General features: G+C 43.4%; 1 protein-coding gene across 2 annotated transcripts in view; it reads left to right on the top strand.

The window, feature by feature from the left end:
* SCAF8 (SR-related CTD associated factor 8) overlaps positions 1-15,943 on the top strand; it is a 216,059-nt gene extending 200,116 nt beyond the window's left edge. The window contains exons 24-25 of one of the 2 annotated variants that reach the window (XR_003609283.2): positions 874-1,053; positions 15,880-15,943. The gene's annotated coding sequence lies outside the window, so the exon portion shown is untranslated. The remainder of the gene's footprint in view (positions 1-873; positions 1,054-15,879) is intronic. The other variant, XR_003609284.2, reaches the window with a different exon arrangement.
* Positions 15,944-20,052: the final 4,109 nt, after the last annotated feature.

Here is a 20,052-nt window from a genome sequence, read left to right as displayed (position 1 = left end):
ATGTCTTTGTTTAAAAAGAAAATTACTATTTTCTATAGATGCTATATACCCTGCAATCATTTATGAAAGCAGTCTTTCCCATTTCGCTTTTCTTTCAAACAGGTAAGTGGTTGTCTATACTGCAATGAAAATTCACGAACATTCCATGGCCCGAGAGGCATTTAGAGAGCATGCACAGTACTAAGGCTCCTGTGGTCTTGCCTGTGGTGCTAGGAGGGACCCGGCAGAGGTGTGGCCAGGAGGGGACATCTTCGAGACAGCTCTAGCTTCTCAATTATATTCCACTGATATTTAAATCCAGGATCTTTCCTCTGCAAGGAGGAATTCTGAAAGTGTCTGCTCAGCTCGGCCCCACTGTGTCATTACAGAAAATTTTCAATTTGAAAATTCAGTCTTTCACAATATTGTAACATGGAGATAAAATTTCCATGCTCACCTTAATATTCTTGATGGAGTCCCCTGCAGCCAAAAACGATCATGACACTTGCTTGTTCACTTCCTGTGGCACTTCTCAGTCTGTCTGGTAGATAGCTATTTGTGTGCACATCTTGTCACATCTGAGGCTGCTTTCACTAGTTACTAGTCCCGTATGCTCATGTTTTCCTTAGCCCTTGCTTTGGAGGATGGCAAACTTGGATTTGAACCCTGGCTTTACTATTTCTACTAGCCACGAAAACTTGGACAAACTATTTCTCCTGTCTTGGCTTTAGTTGTCTCATCTGCAAAATAGTTTCTACCGTTTTGTGTTGATTTGAAGGTGAACTAAGATAGCATGGTGCCTGACATGCCATAACAAGCAATGAGTACCCTTTGTCATTAGTAATGATACTTTCGAGTAGAACCAAGATTTGACCCTGGCTCTTTCCTCATCAGGGAGGAGCTCTGAGGGTCTGCTCCCAGCCCAGCTCTGCCGGTGCTGCTGAATCCTGAGGCCCTTCTCCAGGCTCCCCATCTGCTTCTGGACGGAAGCTTCACCACGGCCTACCCCCCACTCTGCCACTTCTCCATGTGGGACCCACAGACACATTTGTGTATCATGAAGCTTTGAGTCACGTGAGTGTGGCAGGTTCTTATATCAAAGGATTAAACCAAGCTCAGGATGTTCCTATTCTTCCTTCTCCCATCCTCACCCCTCAGGAGGCCAGGATGGAAAAAAGCAAGTAGTTCTGAGCAGTGGCTTTGCTCAAGAAACCATGCCAAAGCTGTGGCATTTAAAATGGAGTGTGAAAAAATAAATAAATAAAATAAAATGGACTGTGAGGCACAGTTCTGCCTTTTAGGACCCTACAGTCTCTGTCGCCAAGACGGCGTGCAGTATCAGAAGGCAGCTGACCACACCAGGGACGTTTTATGCGGCGACGGAGTGGGACAAAGGAAAATAAGGGCAGATCAAGGTGGCTAGAGGGGTCAGGTCTGGGAGTGGTGGTCCTTGGTCTCGAGGATTCCTCTGAAGAGGAGCTTGCTGTCTTTTTGTTCTCCATGCTGGAGGCAGGACACTGAGAGCAAGTTTGATTTTGGGGGCAGAGGAGTCCTTAGGTTGATGGACTCTAGCGGGACTTCAAGAAGATTCATAGCAAATTGAAACAAGCAAAATCTGGAGGTGAGCTCACAAAAATGGAGTGATATTTCCCCTCAAGAACTTCAGTCTGAAGGCGAGGAACATGAGCAGGCCTTGCCAACAGGCAAATGGGATCAGGTCTAATGATAAGATGCAAAAAGCCATTCCAGTCCTAACGATGTTTATATCCTATTTTACACGAAGACCAAGTGCGTTAAAAGCTATAGCTCTGACGTTCGACGTCAAGAGTCTGTGTGATGAATGCTTGTTTTACTAACATTTTAATTAAAATTACTTCAATACAGAAAAAGACACTGATTCTAAGACACAGCTTTGCGGATTTACTGCAGTGAACACACCTGTGTAACCACAGTCCGGTTCAACAAATAGAACACTACCAGCGCACCTCCCTTCCCCGGTCCCTTCACAGCCAGCAGGGTAACCACTATCCTGAAGCCTACACCAGACTTCAGTTTCACCAGTTTCTAACTTTCTAGAAATGGAACTACTTAGTACCAATTAATTTATGTCTGGCTCCTTTCCGTCAACACTACGTTTGTAAGATTCACTCAAGAGTTGATTTATTTTCTGTGCTGTATAGTATTCCATAATATGAATATATCACACTCAATCCATTCTACTATCGAGGGACACTTGGACTGTGTCTTGTTTGGACTATTACATACAAGTAACATGGCTATAAATGTTCTTATACCTACACTGAACACATTTAAGTGCATTTTTGTTGGGTATATGCATGGGAGTAGAATTTCAGGATCATAGATTCTGCATCTATTCAATTTTTGTAGTCACTGTCATAAAGTTTTTCCGAAGTGATTGTATGAATTTATACTCGCACCAGCAATTATGAGACTTAGACACAGCTTTGCTGACACTTGGGATGATTGTCTTTTTAGTTTTAGCCATTTGGAGGGTATGCCATAGGGTCTCTTTGTTGTCTTAGTTTTTAGTTCCCTGATGACTGAGGTAGAATATCTTTTCGTATGTTCATGAGCTATTTGGGTATCTTTTTTTTGTATAGTAACTATTCCAATCTTTTGCCCACTTTTAATTGCAATGACTGATTTTTTAAATTAATTGATTTGTCTAAGTTCTATACATCGTCTGGTTGCCAGACTTTTATGGGGCCCAATTCTTGCAGATACCTTTTCTTTGGCTGTCTTGGTAGTTTAGTGATTGGCAAACACCTCTAGGAGAAAAGGAACCTGAATGGTGGGCTCCTCTCTCCAGAATTCCCTTTTCTCAGAGATTTTGGTCCTAGACCTCCGTGTGTGGGCAGCTCTTTAATGACTCCAAACGTGAGTTTGTGTGCCTAATGGTTTATCCATATTTACTGCTAGGTTTTCACTTCAGAAGGGTTAGTCTAATATAAGCTCTTTTTCCATCTCTAGAAGCATGAAGTTAAGAACCAGATTGTTCATTTGGGTGTTTCAAAGGGAAACTGTAGAATAGAGAAGAATGTGTGATATCCTAAGGACAATGACCCCCCCCCCCCCCCCGCAACCCATGCACAAACGTACTCTGAGACTGGAGATAAGCACAAGGCCAGGGGAGCAGAGAGTTTAGCTGGTTGCTATTTGAGGCTGTGCCCTTGTCCCTGGATGGGGATAAAATAACCTAGAGAAGATTTGGAGATCCCAAAGTAGTGTCCCTGGGGGTCAGCCCCCAGGGAATTGGGGCTGCTTGAGAAGCCCCCATTCAGTGGAGCAGTGAACCGAAAAAAAAAAAGCCAACTTTAGACTGAGAGCCAGAGAACAGCTTTTAGGTCCTGTGTACCCCCAAGGGCCCCAAGTGCTGTGGGAGGGGGACTTCCCAAACCTATCAGTTTCCCAAGGAAGGCACAGAAGAGGCCTCCAGGTTGAAGCAAGAACACAGCCTATGGAGTCCTGCTGGTGGGAGCCCCCCGCGTGGGGCTTATGCGGCAGCGTTTACCATAAAGGCCAAGTGTGATGTCCAGGTCCAGGCTAGAAGGACTCAGAGCCCTAAGGCATGTGTGCCAATCACATGTCCCTCATGCTGGGCCAGCTCTGCCCTCATTCTTAGGAATCTCTTACCTGCCCCCACCCCCTGGCTTCCTCTTGGACCTTATTTCACATCCAGAGAGAAGAAAAGGGGCAGGGAACTAGGGGGCATCCCGAATTAACAAAATAAATGTCTGAAAGAGACCAGAGTTCTAAACTGGAAGGGACTGAATTTCTTTGGTGGTGAGATTTAGTGCCCTGCTCCTGTTGTGGGTCGAATTAGGTCTCCTCAGAAGCTACACTGAAGTCCTAACTCTTGGTATCTGTGAATGTGACCTTATCTGGAAATAGGGTCTTACTGATGTAACCAAGTTAAGTTGAGGTCATTAGAGAGGGCCCCAAATCAGTATGACTGGTGTCCCTAGAAGAAGAGGAGAAGAGACAGAGACCCACAGGGACACCACCACCGGATGGCAGAGGCAGAGATTGCAGTGACGTGTTCACAAGCCAAGGGACGCTCAGTTGCAGGCAACTATGAGAAGCTAAAAGAAAGGCATGGGACGGATTCTCCCCTGGAGCCCTTAACAGAGTTCCTGGCCCTGCTGATACCTTGATCTTAGATTTCTAGTCTCCAGAACCGTGAGAGAATAGATTTCTGTTGTTTAAAGCCACCCGTGTATGGTCATTTGTTATGGTTGCCTAGCAAACTAACACAACTACTAACTAGAAATGGGGGCTGGTGTACTGAGTTGAGTTTAATAACGGAAAAGGAGAGATAATTAGATTTCTGTACCTCCCCCTACATTTTATATTCAACTCAGGATCTGAGCCTATGTTTTCCTTGAGAGAGGGATTCAGGCCACTCTGTGTCCTCAGTGTGCAGATCTGCCTCTCTCCACGTAGGCGTTCTCAAGTTTATATCTACCCCGGTATCCATTGCCTTCAGTACCCCAAGGTGTCAAGGGTCAGGGGGCTTTTGCTTTCCTGGTTCTTGTTTCATGACTAGCCTAAACTGGCTTGAGTCAGGACTGACACTGATTAAGGAAATAGATACAGTTTACAACCATGTGTACTTTGCAGTGAAGGATAACTCGGGCCAAGGTCTTGCCAGGAAGGGAATTACGGCCGTCACAATATTTTCTCATATAAATGTGCACCGTCAGGGTCGATCTGTCAGAGTGATTGACGGGGGGCGGGGAGGCCTCCTCAATTAAATCACCTCACTGCTCATATGAATGTCTAAGATTCCACAGCGTCTCATCATTCCTTTTGGTTTTCCAAGGCATCATCGGTTTTTCAATTAAACACAAATGTCCCCTGAGAAAGTTCATGGCTTAAGCTCTTAGCAACAGCCAGTGGTTGTTTAGTGTGTGATTTTCTATCCTGGGACCTTGAGGAGATATTGGGGAAGGAACCCAGAAGGCCATGGCCAGCTTCCCAATGTAGTCTAGGGCTCGGTCATTATAATCAACAGCCAACATTTAATAAACATCCATGTGGTAACAGTGATAACTAACTTGGAAGTCTGGAACTATATTTACCAAATGGAAAGGAGTTCATTAATAAAATGAAGAGTCCCGTCTTCCCCCATACAATTGGTGATCAGACCCATCCACTCTGGGTCAGCTGGGAAGCAGCTCTATGACCACAGGCAGGTTGCTTACCCTTTTTATGACCCAGGTGACTCCTCATCTGTGAAATGGGACAATAATGTTACCTGTCTCATGAAGTGGTTACAAGATGCAAATGAAATCCATTATCTGAATCACTGAGCTCAGCACTTGGCACAGAGTAAACGCTCAATAAATGTTAGTATATCATCAGTCTCTGAATTTCCTCTCCCTAGGCTAGTATACAGTCGAGTTTCTTTATGCAATGCTGGTTTTGTGCTAAGATCATCTGTGTTGTTCCACAGAGTGATCCAGGGCTGTGTTGTTCATATAAATTCAGATATCAGTCCATCAAAGAGCAATAAAGACCCCCTACATTGGACACAGCCCACACTGTGCCACATATTATGTATTTTTCATGTTTGAAAATATGTTGAAAAGAAAGCATCAGGACAAAAGAATTCTGTAATTGTTTTTAGCTTGTATAACACATGGTGCTTACTATGTGCTTTACAAGATATGAACTCATCTAATCCCCATCTGATCCCATCTGTACACTCTATTATTATCCCCATCTACACATGAGGAAACAGGCTCGGAGGGGTAAGTCATTTCCTAAGGTCACAAAACTAGTGTAAGATGTGGAGCCAGGATTTCAAGCAGACATTCGGACTCTGGTAGGGGCTGTTAGCTGTTACACTACACCATGAGAGTTCATGAACACACATGCAGGTACACGCGCGCGCGCACACACACACACACACACACACACACACATTCACTTTCCTTGAAAATGTATGATGGTCAGTGCTTTACCAACATTTCCTAGTATAATCACATCTGGGATGATGCAGCATGATATGCCCAGAAAAAGAAGGGCACTGAGTTTTTATTAAAGGGGAGCCTCTGCTAACCACGTAACTTCTGGGAGCAGAGAGGGTTAGGTGAGGGTTGGCATCTCTAAAAGCTCTGGTAACGTTCCTTATCTCCACCCTCAGATGAAGGTGAACTCGAGCCTGCAGGGAAGGGTTACCCACGAGCAGCTCCCAGATGAAAGGGGAAAAGGGAAAAAGAACCTAGTTATATTAACGAATAGAGGAAGCTAACGTGACAGACGGGAAAGAAGTAAGAGACTCCTGCCCGTGGGGCCAAGCGTCTAGTTGCCACATCACTGAGCAGGGCTTTGCAACATGTGTGTGCCCAGCAAGAGATGGACCAGCTCCACCAAGGAAATAGCCCACTCATGTGGCGAGCAGCCCTCAAGTATCTAGGGTGTTCTGAGTCCTGGTCCAGGAACAGCAACACCCTTGCTGTCTACTAGCCCATTAATTAAGTTTTAATTCAGAGACTGATGATATACTAACATTTACTGAGTGTTTACTTTGTGCCAAGCACTGAGGTCAGTGCTTCAGGTAACTTATTTCATATGCATTTTGTAACCGCCCTCATGAGACAGGTAACGTTATTGTCCCATTTCCCAGCTTAGGAGGCTACCCCACCCTAGGGTCCATGGTCTGTTAGGGAGGGGAACAGATAGTCACAATGCAGTGGAAGCACAGAGCTGGTGCCACCCGGACAGACCCTGGGATGTGTTCACGGACAGACGCCACTTTGCCAGGTCCCGGAGTGTGAGAGAGTCACCAGGAACCAGGAATGTGTGATTGTCTGGGCTTCTGTCCATTTCCATTCTGGTGGAAATGGTGGAGAGGAGGAGAGGTTTGGACGCTCTTTAGGAGGTGACAAGGAGAAGGCTGGAGACCAAATGGTTGTGGGCGTGAAGGTCAGGAGAGGTCAGGGGCAGCTCCAAGCCCTGTGGGAAGTCGGGATAGTACTGAGTGAGGTAGGGAGCAAGACAGAGGAGGAGGGAGTCTGGGGAGGTGGCGGAATGGCAAGGGGAGTGTGGACAGGGCAGGGGCTGGGAGCTAGGTAGCAGGGCATCATTCTCTAGGACTTTGTTTTTTGTCTTCCTCCACTAGTAAGCCTTTGTACTGCTGAAATCGTGTGGGACCGGGACTAAAACAGGAGCAAGATGGAGATTTCCTGAAGGGACAGATGGGGGTGGTGGTCCCTGGGGCTGTGGACAGCTTGGGTGACCCTCTGCCATGCCGCTTGTTCATTTACTCTTCGCAGGAGCTGGAAGCATGTGGGGTCACGGCTGCACCAGTGTGGCCAGTCACCCCCGCAGCTTACCTGGCACTTGGGACAGTGCTGCTGTGACAGGAGAGCGCCCCTCCCAGAACGGCTTGTTTCTCCTGACCTCACTGCCATGACAAAAGGCAGATTTCTCAGCCACTTCCTTCTCCAGTAGGTGAACCTGGACCGCCTTCAGGTTTCTGTGCAAGCAGGTGGCGATGGGAGCGACAGGAGCGTGGCTGGCTCCTAATAGTAGTCGGGGGGGGGTGCATTTCTCAGTGAAATTTCAGGTTGAGTTAGGACTCCGCATTAATTAACAATAGCTTCTTGTTCTAGAAAATGGTGCTTTGACAAAGAAATTTTCTAAAACATGATGAATTGGGTCTACCTCGTTAGCAGGAACCGAAATTGCTTTCTAAATTCTCTTGTGGCATTGCTGGCAAGGAGGATATATTTGCAGATGATAGAGACAGCCAGGCTGTGAGGTGAAAGGAAAAAGTCCGGCAGCGCCCTGCGTTGAGCTTCTGTGTTGTCCTCTGATTGCGGGGCTGTTTGTTTAAAACAGGCTGCCTGTTTTTATTAGAGAATTCCACAAGGGAAAGCATGTTTGCAGAGACTGTCATTCCAATGATGAAATAATAAAACACGCAAATGTAGTTCCCCGTACCTTCTTGGGAGAGGGGGATAAAGGGTGGCGGTAAGGAAGGAAGCAGCCTATTCCAGAGGCATAAAGAATAGACAACAGCTATATTTTCTTTCTGGAAAAATGGTAAAATATCAGTATTTTTAAAATTCAATAGCAGAGAAAAATTCAGGCAGAAAGATTTCATCAATCCTATACCTTTGGGGGATCACTGCAGATACTGATGGTAATTTTGTAATAATCTAGAAGAGAGAATTTTAATGTCAAAATTTATTTTTTATTTTTTTAATGGAAACCTATTCCTTATAGTGTAATGATATAAATCCAATCTCTTATAGAAAGGTTATAAATAGTCCTATAGACAACTATATCTAATTTAAAAGTCTGAAGTCTGGATTTTAAAGCTCGTGGCTTATTTAAAACTTATAGTTAGAAAGTTTGGATTTAAAAAGGAAAGAATAGCTACAAATTCAAGGTATTATTGCTCTAACTTAAGAAAATAAAGATTCATTAATTCTGTATCTGTTAATTCAGTAAGTATTTTATACACAAAGTTGAAAAAGCAGATTTTTTTCTGCATGACACCATTTCCGCATTCTATCATTAATGTTTATAAATTCCTTTTTAAAAATGCAACAGGAAAGGCTGTTAAGAGAATCAGGTTAGTCTATATGTACTGACACCTAACTATGTATGTTCCATCCATACATAAAAAGATGATATATATGACACAGCTGATAAATGTCCACTATAATAGTTATAGGGTACCCTGAGACTTTTTCTTTCTTTTGAGATATACTGGACTTAAAAAAAATTGACAAGCATATAAATCTGAGCTTCAGGTCAGGTTTTAGCTCATTTAACGCCCTGGTTTTGAATACCTCAGTTTGTACCCAAATCCCAAAGTTATCTATCGTCACCAAATTATAACTTTCCGAGGAGGTACAAAATAGTTCACGCGTGCCTCTTCAACTATACACCAGTACACCTGAATAGATTCCAATTCTCTGCTTACGAGGAGAAAGCTGCTAGTCTAATATCCTGACCAAGTCCATTCTCTAGGTAGTTTAATTTCAAAAAATCCACTTCCCATCTAAAGATCCCATCCATATATTAGATGACTCCACGCCAACAACCCTCCACTTCAAATGTGGCATAAGCTATCTTTGTTTGTAAGCAGAAGTGTATCTGTTTCTCCTCTCTTCTGACCACTTAGAACTGTGGCTTCCAAACCCCACACGCCAATGCTTTCGATAAGCAGTAGCAATGCTTTCTCTTACCTAACAGAAGGTTAGGAAGACAGTGCTGCTCAGGGGAGAGTGGAAATGTCTGAACATAATGAGCGGGGTTGGGAGGAAGTAAAAGGAATTCAGGAAGAGTCCAAGCAGAGAAGCTGTGATGAAGTCCAAGAGCAAGTGTTGCGGGATGAGGGGATTGAGAAAGTGGAACTCAGGGCCATAAAGGGAAACTCGAGAGAAAAGCCGTGCTCGTGTTTTATAAGTTTTGCATTTCACAGAAATTTTATGCGTTCAGCAAACACATTTCCTATGCTGAAAGCTACAGTGAAAAGAAATGCTGGCTATGTAACCATCTGGTGAGCCAGAATTGACTGGACATCTTTAAGATGTATAGCATTATAATAGGTATTTTGTCTGATTCAGAAAATAATTAACCTAAAGAGACAGCACAGCAAACAGCCCCATGGAGATACAGCACAGAAACAATTTGAAAAATGCTGCTCAAGGTGTACGAGAGGGAGATTTGTTTACTAATCTCAGAGCATGTGCTGCATGGGCAGGGATCGTTGGGAGGCTTCTCCAGGAGCAAAGGACCTTGCTGGCACCACAAGCCCAGCTGCTGTGCTTTTCTGGGGACCCGCCCCCTCCACTACACACTTGGCTAGAGCCCATCCAAAGCAGTGCCACAGGCCTGGCAGTGTGTAGGTGGGCCTGACAGCAGCCGGCACCACTGTAAGGTGACCCCTACCCTGGGAAGAGGGAAAGATGATCATATACACCAGTCCCAACATCTGGTCTGATCATAGGCCCTACTCACCAACAAGTTTCTTGAGACAACACGGAGAAAGCGCCTGCAGTTTGGTGCTAACGCACCTGGCAAATGTCTGGTCTGACTCAACTCAAACCCAAGACAGCCCCAGATTGGCCCACTAACAACCACAGGGACCTGCGCACAACAGGCAAAGAGAGCCATTGCCGACAACTGCTCTAAAGGCAAAAGCAGCTTAGGCCCAACAGTAGGGCACACCCAACACACATTAAGAGACACCCCTGAAGTGCCAGGTGCTGGTGAACAGGGGCCCCTGTATCACAGGGCACTACAGAACCTCTTCTACAAAACTACTTTCAAGAACAGGAGACGTAGCTGACTTTCCTAACACATAGAAACACGCACAGAGAATTAGACAGAGTGAGACAGAGGAATATGTCCCAAATGAAAGAACAGGACATAATCACAGCAAGAGACCTAAATGAAATGGAAATAAGTAATGTGTCTGATAGAGAATATAAAGTAATGGTCACAAAGATACTCACTGGACTTGAGAAAATGGTGGAGGACCTCAGTGAGACCCTTAACAAAGAGACAGAAAACATAAAAAAGAACCAATCAGAGATGAACTCAATAACTGAAATTAAAAATACACTGGATGGGCGGCACCTGGGTGGGTCAGTCGGTTGATCGGCCAGCTCTTGATTTTGGCTCAGGTCATGATCTCAGGGTCCTGGGATTGAGCCCATGTTGGGATCTACGCTCAGCAGGGAGTCTGCTTGAAGATTCTTTCTCTCTCCCCTCAACCCTTCCCCAGCTTGCATGTATGCTTTCTCTCTCTCTCTCTCTCTCTCTCTCTCTCTTAAATAAATAAATAAACAAACAAATAAATAAATAAAATATTTTATTTTTAAAAAAGATTTATTTATTTATTTGACACAGAGAGAGAGAGAACACAAAGGGGGAGTAGGAGAGGGAGAAGCAGGCTACCTGCTGAGCAGGGAGCCCATGTGGGGCTCCATCCCAGGACCCTGGGATCACGACCAGAGCCAAAGGCAGACACGTAACCAACTGAGCCACCCAGGTGCCCCTAAATAAATCTTAAAAAAAAAAAAAATACACTGGATGGAATAAATAGTAGACTAGAGTAGAAGTAGAAGAATGAATCAGTGACCTGGACGACAGAGTAATGGAAAGTAATCAAGCTGAACTGGAAAGAGGAAAAATAAAAATGAAAAGAGGGTTAGGGAACTCAGTGATGCCATCAAGTATAATGACATTTACATTACAGAGATCCTAGAGAGAGAAGAGAGAAAAAGGAGCAAAAAATTTATTTGAAGTAATAATAGCTGAAAAATTCCCAAATCTGGGGAAGGAAACAAAAATCCGGATGCAGAAGGTCCCAAACAAAATCAACCCAAGGAGGTCCACACCAAGAAACATAAAAATTAAAATAGCAAAAAGTAGTGATAAGGAGAGAATTTTAAAAGCAACAAGAGAAAACAAAACAGTTACATACAAGGAAAACCCCATAAGGCCACCAGCTGATTTTTTAGCAGAAACTTTGCAGGCCAGGGGCGCCTGGGTGGCTCAGTCAGTTAAGCATCTGCCTTTGGCTCAGGTCATGATTTCAGGGGCCTGGGATCGAGCCCTGAGTTGGGCTCCCTGCTCAATGAGGAGTCTGCTTCTCCCTGTCCTTCTGCCCTGCCCTTCCCCCCACTCACACTCTCTTTCCAAAAATAAATAAATAAATCTTAAAAAAAGAAAAGGAAAGCCAGTGAACCATGAGAGAAGATAGCAAGCGAAGAAAGGAACAGAGAAGAACTACAAAAACAACCATAAAACAAGTAATAAAATGGCAACAAGTACATACCTATCAATAATTACTTTGAGTGTAAATGTACTAAATGCTCTAATACAAAAATAGAGTGACAGAATGGATAAAAAGGAAAGCCCATCTATATGCTACCTACAAGAGACTCATTTGAGACCTAAAGACACATGCAGATTGAAAGTGAAGGGATGGAAGAGCATTTGTTATGCAAATGGCAGTGAAGAGAGAGCTGGAATAGCAATACTTATATCAGACAAAATAGACTTTAAAACAGACTGTAACAAAAGACAAAGAAGGACACTATATAATCATAGAGGGAACAATCCAACAAGAAGATATAACAATTGTAAATATTTATGCACCCAACATGTGAGCACCCAAATCCAAAAAGCAGCTAATAACAAACATAAAGGAATTAATCGATAGTAATATAGTAACAGTAGGGGATGTTAACTCCTCATTTATATCCATAGATAGATCATCCAAACAGGAAAATGAAGGAAACAGTGGCTTTGAATGACACATTGAACCAGATGGATCTAACAGATAATTCAGAACATTCCATCCTAAAACAGGAGAATACACATTCTTTTCAAGTGCACATGGAACATTCTCCAGAATAGATAGCATATTAGGCTACAAAACATATCTCAGCCAATTTAAAAAAAAGACTGAAAGTCATACCATGCATCTTTTCTGATCACAGCACTATGAAACTAGAAATCAATCACAAGAAAAAATTTGGAAAAAACACAAATACATGGAGGCTAAATAACATGCTACTAAACAGTGAATGTGCCAACCAAGAAATCTAAGAGGAAGTTAAAAATACATGGAGACAAATGAAAATGAAAACACAATGGTCCAAAAATCTTTGGAATACAGCAAAAGTTATTATAAGAAGAAAGTTTATAGCAATACAGGCCTACCTCAAGAAGCAAGAAACATCTCAAACAACCTAACCTTACATCTAAAGGAGCTAGAAAAAGAAGAATAAGCCTAAAACCTAAAACGGGTAGAAGGAAACAATAAAGACTAGAGGAGAAAGAAATGAAATAGAAACTAAAAAAACAATAGAACAGATCAATGAAACCACCAGCTGGTTCTTTGAAAAGATCAACAAAATCGATACACTTTTAGCTAGACTCATTAAAGAGAGAGAGAGAGAGGGAGAGAAGACTCAATCAAAATCCGAAACGAACGAGGAGAAATAACAACCACACCACAGAAATACAGAGGATTTTAAGCGAATATTATGAAAAAGTTCTGTGCCAACAAATTGGACAACCTAGAAGAAAAGGATAAATTCCTGGAAACATATAATCTCTCAAAACTGAATCAGGAAGAAATAGAAAATTTGAACAGACCAATTACCAGCAAAGAAATTGAATCAGTAATAAAAAAACTCCCCAACAAACAAAAGTCCAGGGCCAGATGGCTTCACGGGTGAATTCTACCAAACGTTTAAAGAAGACTTAATACCTATTCTTCTCAAACTATTCCAAAAAATAGAAGAGGAAGGAAAGCTTCCAAATTTATTTCATTGGTATCATTACCCTGATACCAAAACCAGATAAATGTACTACCAAAAAAGAGAACTACAGGCCAATATCTTGGATGAACATAGATGTAAAAATCCTCAGTAAACTGAACAGATGCTAGCAAACTGAATCTAACAATATATTTAAAAAAAATCACTCACCATGATCAGTGGAATTTATTCCTGGGATGTATGGATGGTTCAATATTTCCAAATCAATCAGTGTAATACCTCATATCAACAAGAGAAAGGGTAAAAACTATATGATCATTTTGATAGATGCAGGAAAAGCATTTCGCAAAGTACAACATCCATTCATGATAAAAACCTTCAACAAAGTAGGGTTAGAGGCAACATACCTCAACATAATAAAGACCATTTATGAAAAACTCACAGCTAACATCATACTTAATGGTGAAAACGAGAGCATTTCCCTAAGGTCCAGAACAAGACAAGGATGTCCACTCTCACCACTTTTATCCAACATAGAACTGGAAGTCCTAGCCACAGCAGTCAGACAAGAAAAAGAAAGAAAAGGCATCCAAACTGGTAAGGAAGAAGTAAAACTTTCACTATTTGCAGATGACATAGTACTACATATAGAAAACCCTAAAGACTCCACCATAAAACTATTAGAATTGGTAAATGAATTCAGTAAGGTTGTAGTATACAAAAATCAATGTACAGAAATCATTTCTATATACTAACAATGAAATGGCAGAAAGGGAAATTAAGAAAACAATCCCATCTATAATGACACCAAAAATAATAAAATACCTAGGAATCAACCTAACCAAAGAGGTGAAAGACATGTACTCTGACAGCTATAAAACACTGATGAGAGAAAGTAGAGATGACACAAACAATGGAAAGATATTCCATGCTCATGGATTGGAAGGACAAATATTTTTATTTATTTTTTTTAAGATTATTTATTTATTTATTTGACAGAGGCAGAGATAGCAAGAGTAGGAACACGAGCAGGGGGAGTGGGAGAGGGAGAAGCAGGCTTCCCGCTGAGCGGGGAGCCCGATGTGGGGCTTGATCCCAGGACCCCGGGATCATGACCTGAGCCGAAGGCAGATGCTTAACGCCTGAGCCACCCAGGCGCCCCAGGACAAATATTTTTAAAATGTCCATACTACTGATAGCAATCTATAGCAATCCCCATCAAAATACCAACAACATCTTTCACAGACCTAGCACTAACAATCCTAAAATTTTTATGGAACCACAGAAGACCCAGAATAGCCAAAACAGTCTTGAAAAAGAAGAACAAAATTGGAAGTTACCACAATGCCGGATTTCAAGATATAATATAAAGCTGTAGTAATCAAAATAGTATAGTACTGGCACAAAAATAGACACATAGATCAATGCAACAGAATAGAAAACCCAGAAATAAACCTGTGATTATACAGTCAATTAATCTTGGACAAAGGCAGCAAGAATATGCAGTGGGGAAAAAGACAATCTTTTCAACAAATGGTACTGGGAAAATGGGCAGCTACATGCAAAAGAATGAAACTGGACCACTTTCTTACACCATAAACAAAAATAAATTTAAAATGGATTAAAGACCTAAATGTGAGGCCTGAAACCATAAAAATCCTAGAAGAGAGTGCAGATAGTAATGTCTCTGGCATTAGCCGTAGCAACTTTTTTTCTAGAGCCCTTGTGCATTGTTCATGGGAATGCAAACTGGTGCAGCCACTCTGGAAAACAGTATGGAGGTTCCTCAAAAATTAAAAATAGAATTATCATATGATCTAGTAATTCCACTACTGGGTATTTACCCAAAGAAAATGAAAACACTAATTTGCAAAGATATATGTACCCCTATGTTTATTGCAACATCATTTGCAATAGCCAAGATATAAAAGCAGGCCAAATATCCACCGATAGGTGAATGGATAAAGAAGAAGTGGTGTATGTATATAATGGAATATTACTCAGCCCTAAAAAAAGGGATGAGATCTTGCCATTTGCAGCAGCATGGATGGAGCTAGAGGGTATAATACTCAGTGAGTTAAGTTAGAGAAAAACAAATACCATATGGTTTCACTCATATGTGGAATTTAAGAAACAAAAACAAACAGAAAAAGAGACACACAAAAAAACAGACTCAACTACAGAGAACAAACTGATGGTTACCAGAGGGGAGGTGGGTGGGGCATGGGTGAAATTGGTGAAGGGGATTAAGAGCACACTTATCACGATGAGCACTGAGCAATGTACAGAATTGTTGAATCACTCTATTATACATCTGAAACTAATATAACAGTATGTCAGATATACTAGATTCAAGTAAAGAAAAGAAAAAATATTTTTAAAGAAGTTAGACCTGTGAACTTGGCAGTGGGAAGGAAAACTGGTCAAATGAATCCAGGAGAAAGAAGATCCCTCATCCATGTATGCAGGCTCGAGCACGGCACGACTCTACCTCTCAATGGCACAACATACACACGTGCAAATGGTTTTAAGGCAATGGCTCTAGAGCGTGGATCTAGAGTTTTGGGTTACACACAGCTTTTTGGAATTGTAATCAAGCCTACTGCTTTCTTTCTTTCAGAAGTTTGAAAAATGCAGTGAAGTAATTTGTGCAAGTTCCTGAGCAGCCCAAGGAAAGACCCATTTATAAATGACCAAGTTATCTTCAGAAAGGAGAGATGTGGCCTTCCTTGAAAGGGCGATCTTCTAGAACTCTCGACTTTTCCAAAAGTAGCCTGACACAAGGCAGAGTGGCCTTCGTCTGCTGGAGAGACAGCTGGACTGGAGGCACGGTGGTCTTTGGCTCTCTACTAGATCGTGGGGTTGCTGGGAGGGAGAATACAAGTAGCTTGTTCATGTTAAGGGCCTGAAGATTAGAAGAGCACTTTGTGCAAGTGACTGTTACCGGAATCCTCATTCTTGCCCACAAACAGGCTGTAATACTGCTTTTGAGCTCCGTGGAGATATGTATTCAACACAACCATTCTTGGGTGGTGGTGGGTGTGTGTATGCATGTGTGACGTCGTTTGTGTAGCCCGCAGGGTCTGGGCTGCAGCAGAGACTTTACGTGGCAGGAAGACTCTTTCCTCAGGTTCCGGGAGAGAGAGAAAGGAGCAAAATGCTACAATTTAAAAAAAAAAAAAATCTTCCCAAAGTGAAGGTGTTTTAAGAAAACTTTAGTTGGTGTTGAACTCGGGAGGGATGATTTGCTGGCTGATGCCATTAGCTCAGTGTCCTTTTATCAGAAATACTGCACAGCACCGGAAAGAGTTTGGAGACAAAATTCAATTCTGTAAACACAGCTAGGTACCTTCTATGTGCCAGAAAATGTGGAGAAAAAGATGAATTGGGGATGATCTTTTACTTTGAGTTTAGATTTGGGTAATTTAAGTAAAGATTCTGCCAGAGAATATCACAAAATGGGTATTTCTAGGAAGTGGGATTATAGCTACTGTTATTTTCAACTTTTCAGAAAAGAATAGGAAGCTGTGGCTGATTAGTTTTGATGGCTATGAAGTGAGTGGATGGTGAGGAGAGTGGGGCTGCCTTTTTTTAAACCTTCATGCTATTCTTGTCTTTGCCAAGTGTGGAAGTTTGAATTTATCTTTGGGAGTAGATTTGCTTTGATTGGGCCTTTGGTTCTTCTACAGGGAAGCCGGTCTTGCCATATGATGAAGATGACCTGGCATAACTTCCTGATTGTCCGCCATCCTCCTGGCTCTTCCTTCTCAGTTCTCTTTGCTCCCCCAACCCCACCTTGAGAGAGTTCTGTCTCTTCTGTCCACAATCTTTCCTGGGGGCGCTTCAACCACACCCAGGGCTATGCTTTTTCGCTACAGACCAGTTACTTCTCAGTCTCTATCTCCAGGCCCAACCTCTGCTCTGAACACTAGTCTCATATATTCTCCCCAGGCCCTCCCCAGATGTACTTTCCAGTCTGTTCTCCACCCCTAGCTAGACTGGTGCTTAAAACCCTCCAGTGGGTTCTCACTGTTGGAAGGATAAAATCCAAAATTCTTAACATGCCTACATGAGCACGCATGACTGCCTCTTATTTGCCCCTTTGGCTTCATCTCCTGGTGCTCTGTCCTTAAACCCTTTCTTCAGATGGGCTCAGCTCTTCCCCACCTCAGAGCCTCAGATTCACCATCCCCCCTTTCTGGAATGTTCCAACTCAGTCCTTCAGAGCTCAGCTAAATATTGCTTTCTCCAGGGGTCCCTCTCTAATGCCTTAGTGCTAGGTTAACTCATTATTATGTGCTTTGCATCTTTAGCAGAGATACAAAAAAGAACTATTTCTAAAATGATTTGTTTGCTATCTCCCTCAGATTGTAACTATCACACAGATTCTATCCCTACTGCCCGGTACAGTGCCAGATGCTGAGCAGATGCTCCGTAAGTGGATTAATAAGTGAGTTTAGGTCCTGGGGGACTAAGTTTCCCTTCCTAACATAACATGTATGTTCACCTTTACTGTAGACAGAGCTGCAACTCTGCAGATTATTCTGTATTTAATGGAGCGGGCTTAGGTGCAGGTGAAGAGAAACTTGTCTCTCCCTCACTAGGCCCTCATGGCACTGCGGCCTGGGCCCTGGTGGGGGACACACGCTGGTTGCCTATGTGGGGCTCTGGCTCAGGAGAGACACACGCTCTAGGGAGCTCTCTGGATGGTTGCACATTTTGGGGACCATTATTAAGTTTTAACTTTTTTCTTTTCCTTTCTGTAATCCCACTCAGTCCCCCCAAGCCTTCTATTAAATTTTGTTGAGCGGGACAACTTGGTCATAGCTGGGCTGTGAGGAACTTGGGGAGGAGGCGTCCCTGCCTCCAGGTGGGGCAAAGCTGTGTGTGGGGGGAGGAAGGCGGAGACAGCTTGCAGGAGGGGGTGTGGTAGTCAGGAACGAAATGGCTAGCTGGGGGACAAGATTTGTAGACGTGACAGTGTTCATCTGGGACGTGCAGGTGTATTTGGGGAGGGGAAGTGACTACACCTGGACTTTTTGAGGTTGCATAGTGCGCTGGTTTCCAACTCACGGCCCGTCAGTTCCAAACTCATCCTTTTTGCCTTCTCCGTAAAAATGGATGTGGGCCTTTTATATAATTTCATCTGCTAGCTGGCTTGTGACGTGTCAGTACACGGTGTGGGGGAGATACTGTAGGAGGGCAGCGTTCTGCCCGTGGCTGCCATGCCCTTGCTTGGCCGGCTCCTGCATTTTGGGCAGTGTCTCTGGCACCAGGAGTCTGCAGGACAGGGCAGCCAGCAGCTTCTCCCAGCACCTTGCTCTCTGGGTGATTTTGCAGTGAAGTGCTTCCATGAGACACTGCTCTGTGAGCAGCGTTCCTCACAGCCTCAGGGGTAGATTATCAGCACACTGCAGAGGGTGGATTTCCAGCAAGTTCCCCAGCATGGTACCATAGTGACTTCTCTGCCCTTCAGTGAGCCATAGCCATGCTCTCCCCAGCAGGGTGTGGGTCTCAGTCTGAGGGAGCAGGAGGCTCATCCTTTGGTGCTCTATCTCAGCCCCAGTGGTAGTGGCAGCTCCTAAATCCTTTTATCTGCTATACGGGTTTCCTTTTTTCTCTTTACTTCTTACTTGCCAATCCCTCATTGCTCCAAATCCTGTTGTAGTTAAAGATTCTAGATATTAAACTTTCATTGCTTAGTTGCTGAGTGGTTTCTCTGTCCCCACTGGACCCAGACTGATAACACATCAGACTCTGATTAATTGGCTATCAAGGGAAGCCGTCCCTAGAAGACTAGGGGGAGTTGGAGGCATTTGGGTTGTGTATATTTTTCCAAGTTTGGGCAATGAACATATTACTTGTATAATTGGGAAAAAATAAATTTTATAAAATAATGTGAAAAATCGCAATATAAGAAAGGGGGAAAATATACCAAACCAAACCAAACCACAAACCACCGACAAAAACCCCAAAAAACGAAAAAACCAAACCACAGTGTGGTAGGTCCCTGGCAGAAATAAGTCATGTGCGAAGTGGGAAAAGCTCCCGAGAGGAGATGATGCTTGAACTGAGTATTGAAGGGTGAGTGGAGTGAGGAGGCATTTTCCCAGGTAGAGTCACGTGTGCAGGTGGGGAGACAGGGCCAGGGAGAGCCTATGTAGGTGGAAGGGGTTAGTTACCAGTTCAGTGAACAGAGCCCGCATCAGTGTAAGGTCCATCTGATCCCAGCAAACCCTTGGGGCTTCATTTAAAATTTGTAGGTGTGTGTGGGAGAGTTGATTGTCTTCTAGATTGTGGGCAGCCGTGAGAATCTTCCTCCAGCTGTCTTGGAGCATAATTGACCAAAGGCCCTGGCTTTTGCATTCTGAAATTCATCTCTGGGTTTGTGCTCAAGGCCACACTTCGCAGCCAATGACTGGTGGAGACAATGATACCTGCAGGTGGATCCCAAGGAGAATTGGGAATGTAGCACTCACGATGATCCTCCTTAGACTGCAGGCTGGGAGGCTAGGGTGATTGCTTCCTTCTTTCCTTCACTGGGATCTGGTGTGCATAAAGCAAGCTCTCTCCTTTTTCCATTTAATCCCACAGCCATTTCTCCTAAGAAATCCTTTCACGGCTTTTCCTGTCTCGGCGCCTGCTTCTTGGAGGACCCCACTTGGACTACGTCTTCCTTCCCTTCCCTGTCCTCCATAGGGGAGAGACTCTGCAAAGGCAAAGACAGGGATCTTAGGAACGCAGCCTTCACTCATTGAGCGCCCGCCCCCCCCCCCCCGATCATCCCCGCCCT

This window comes from Eumetopias jubatus, unplaced genomic scaffold (assembly GCF_037043125.1).
Source record: "Eumetopias jubatus isolate StellerSeaLion01/CBP00866 unplaced genomic scaffold, mEumJub1_p1.0 scaffold_6, whole genome shotgun sequence".
Taxonomy (NCBI): domain Eukaryota; kingdom Metazoa; phylum Chordata; class Mammalia; order Carnivora; family Otariidae; genus Eumetopias; species Eumetopias jubatus.
Note: the sequence above shows the minus strand (reverse complement) of the source record. Positions and strands in the feature narration are given on the sequence as shown.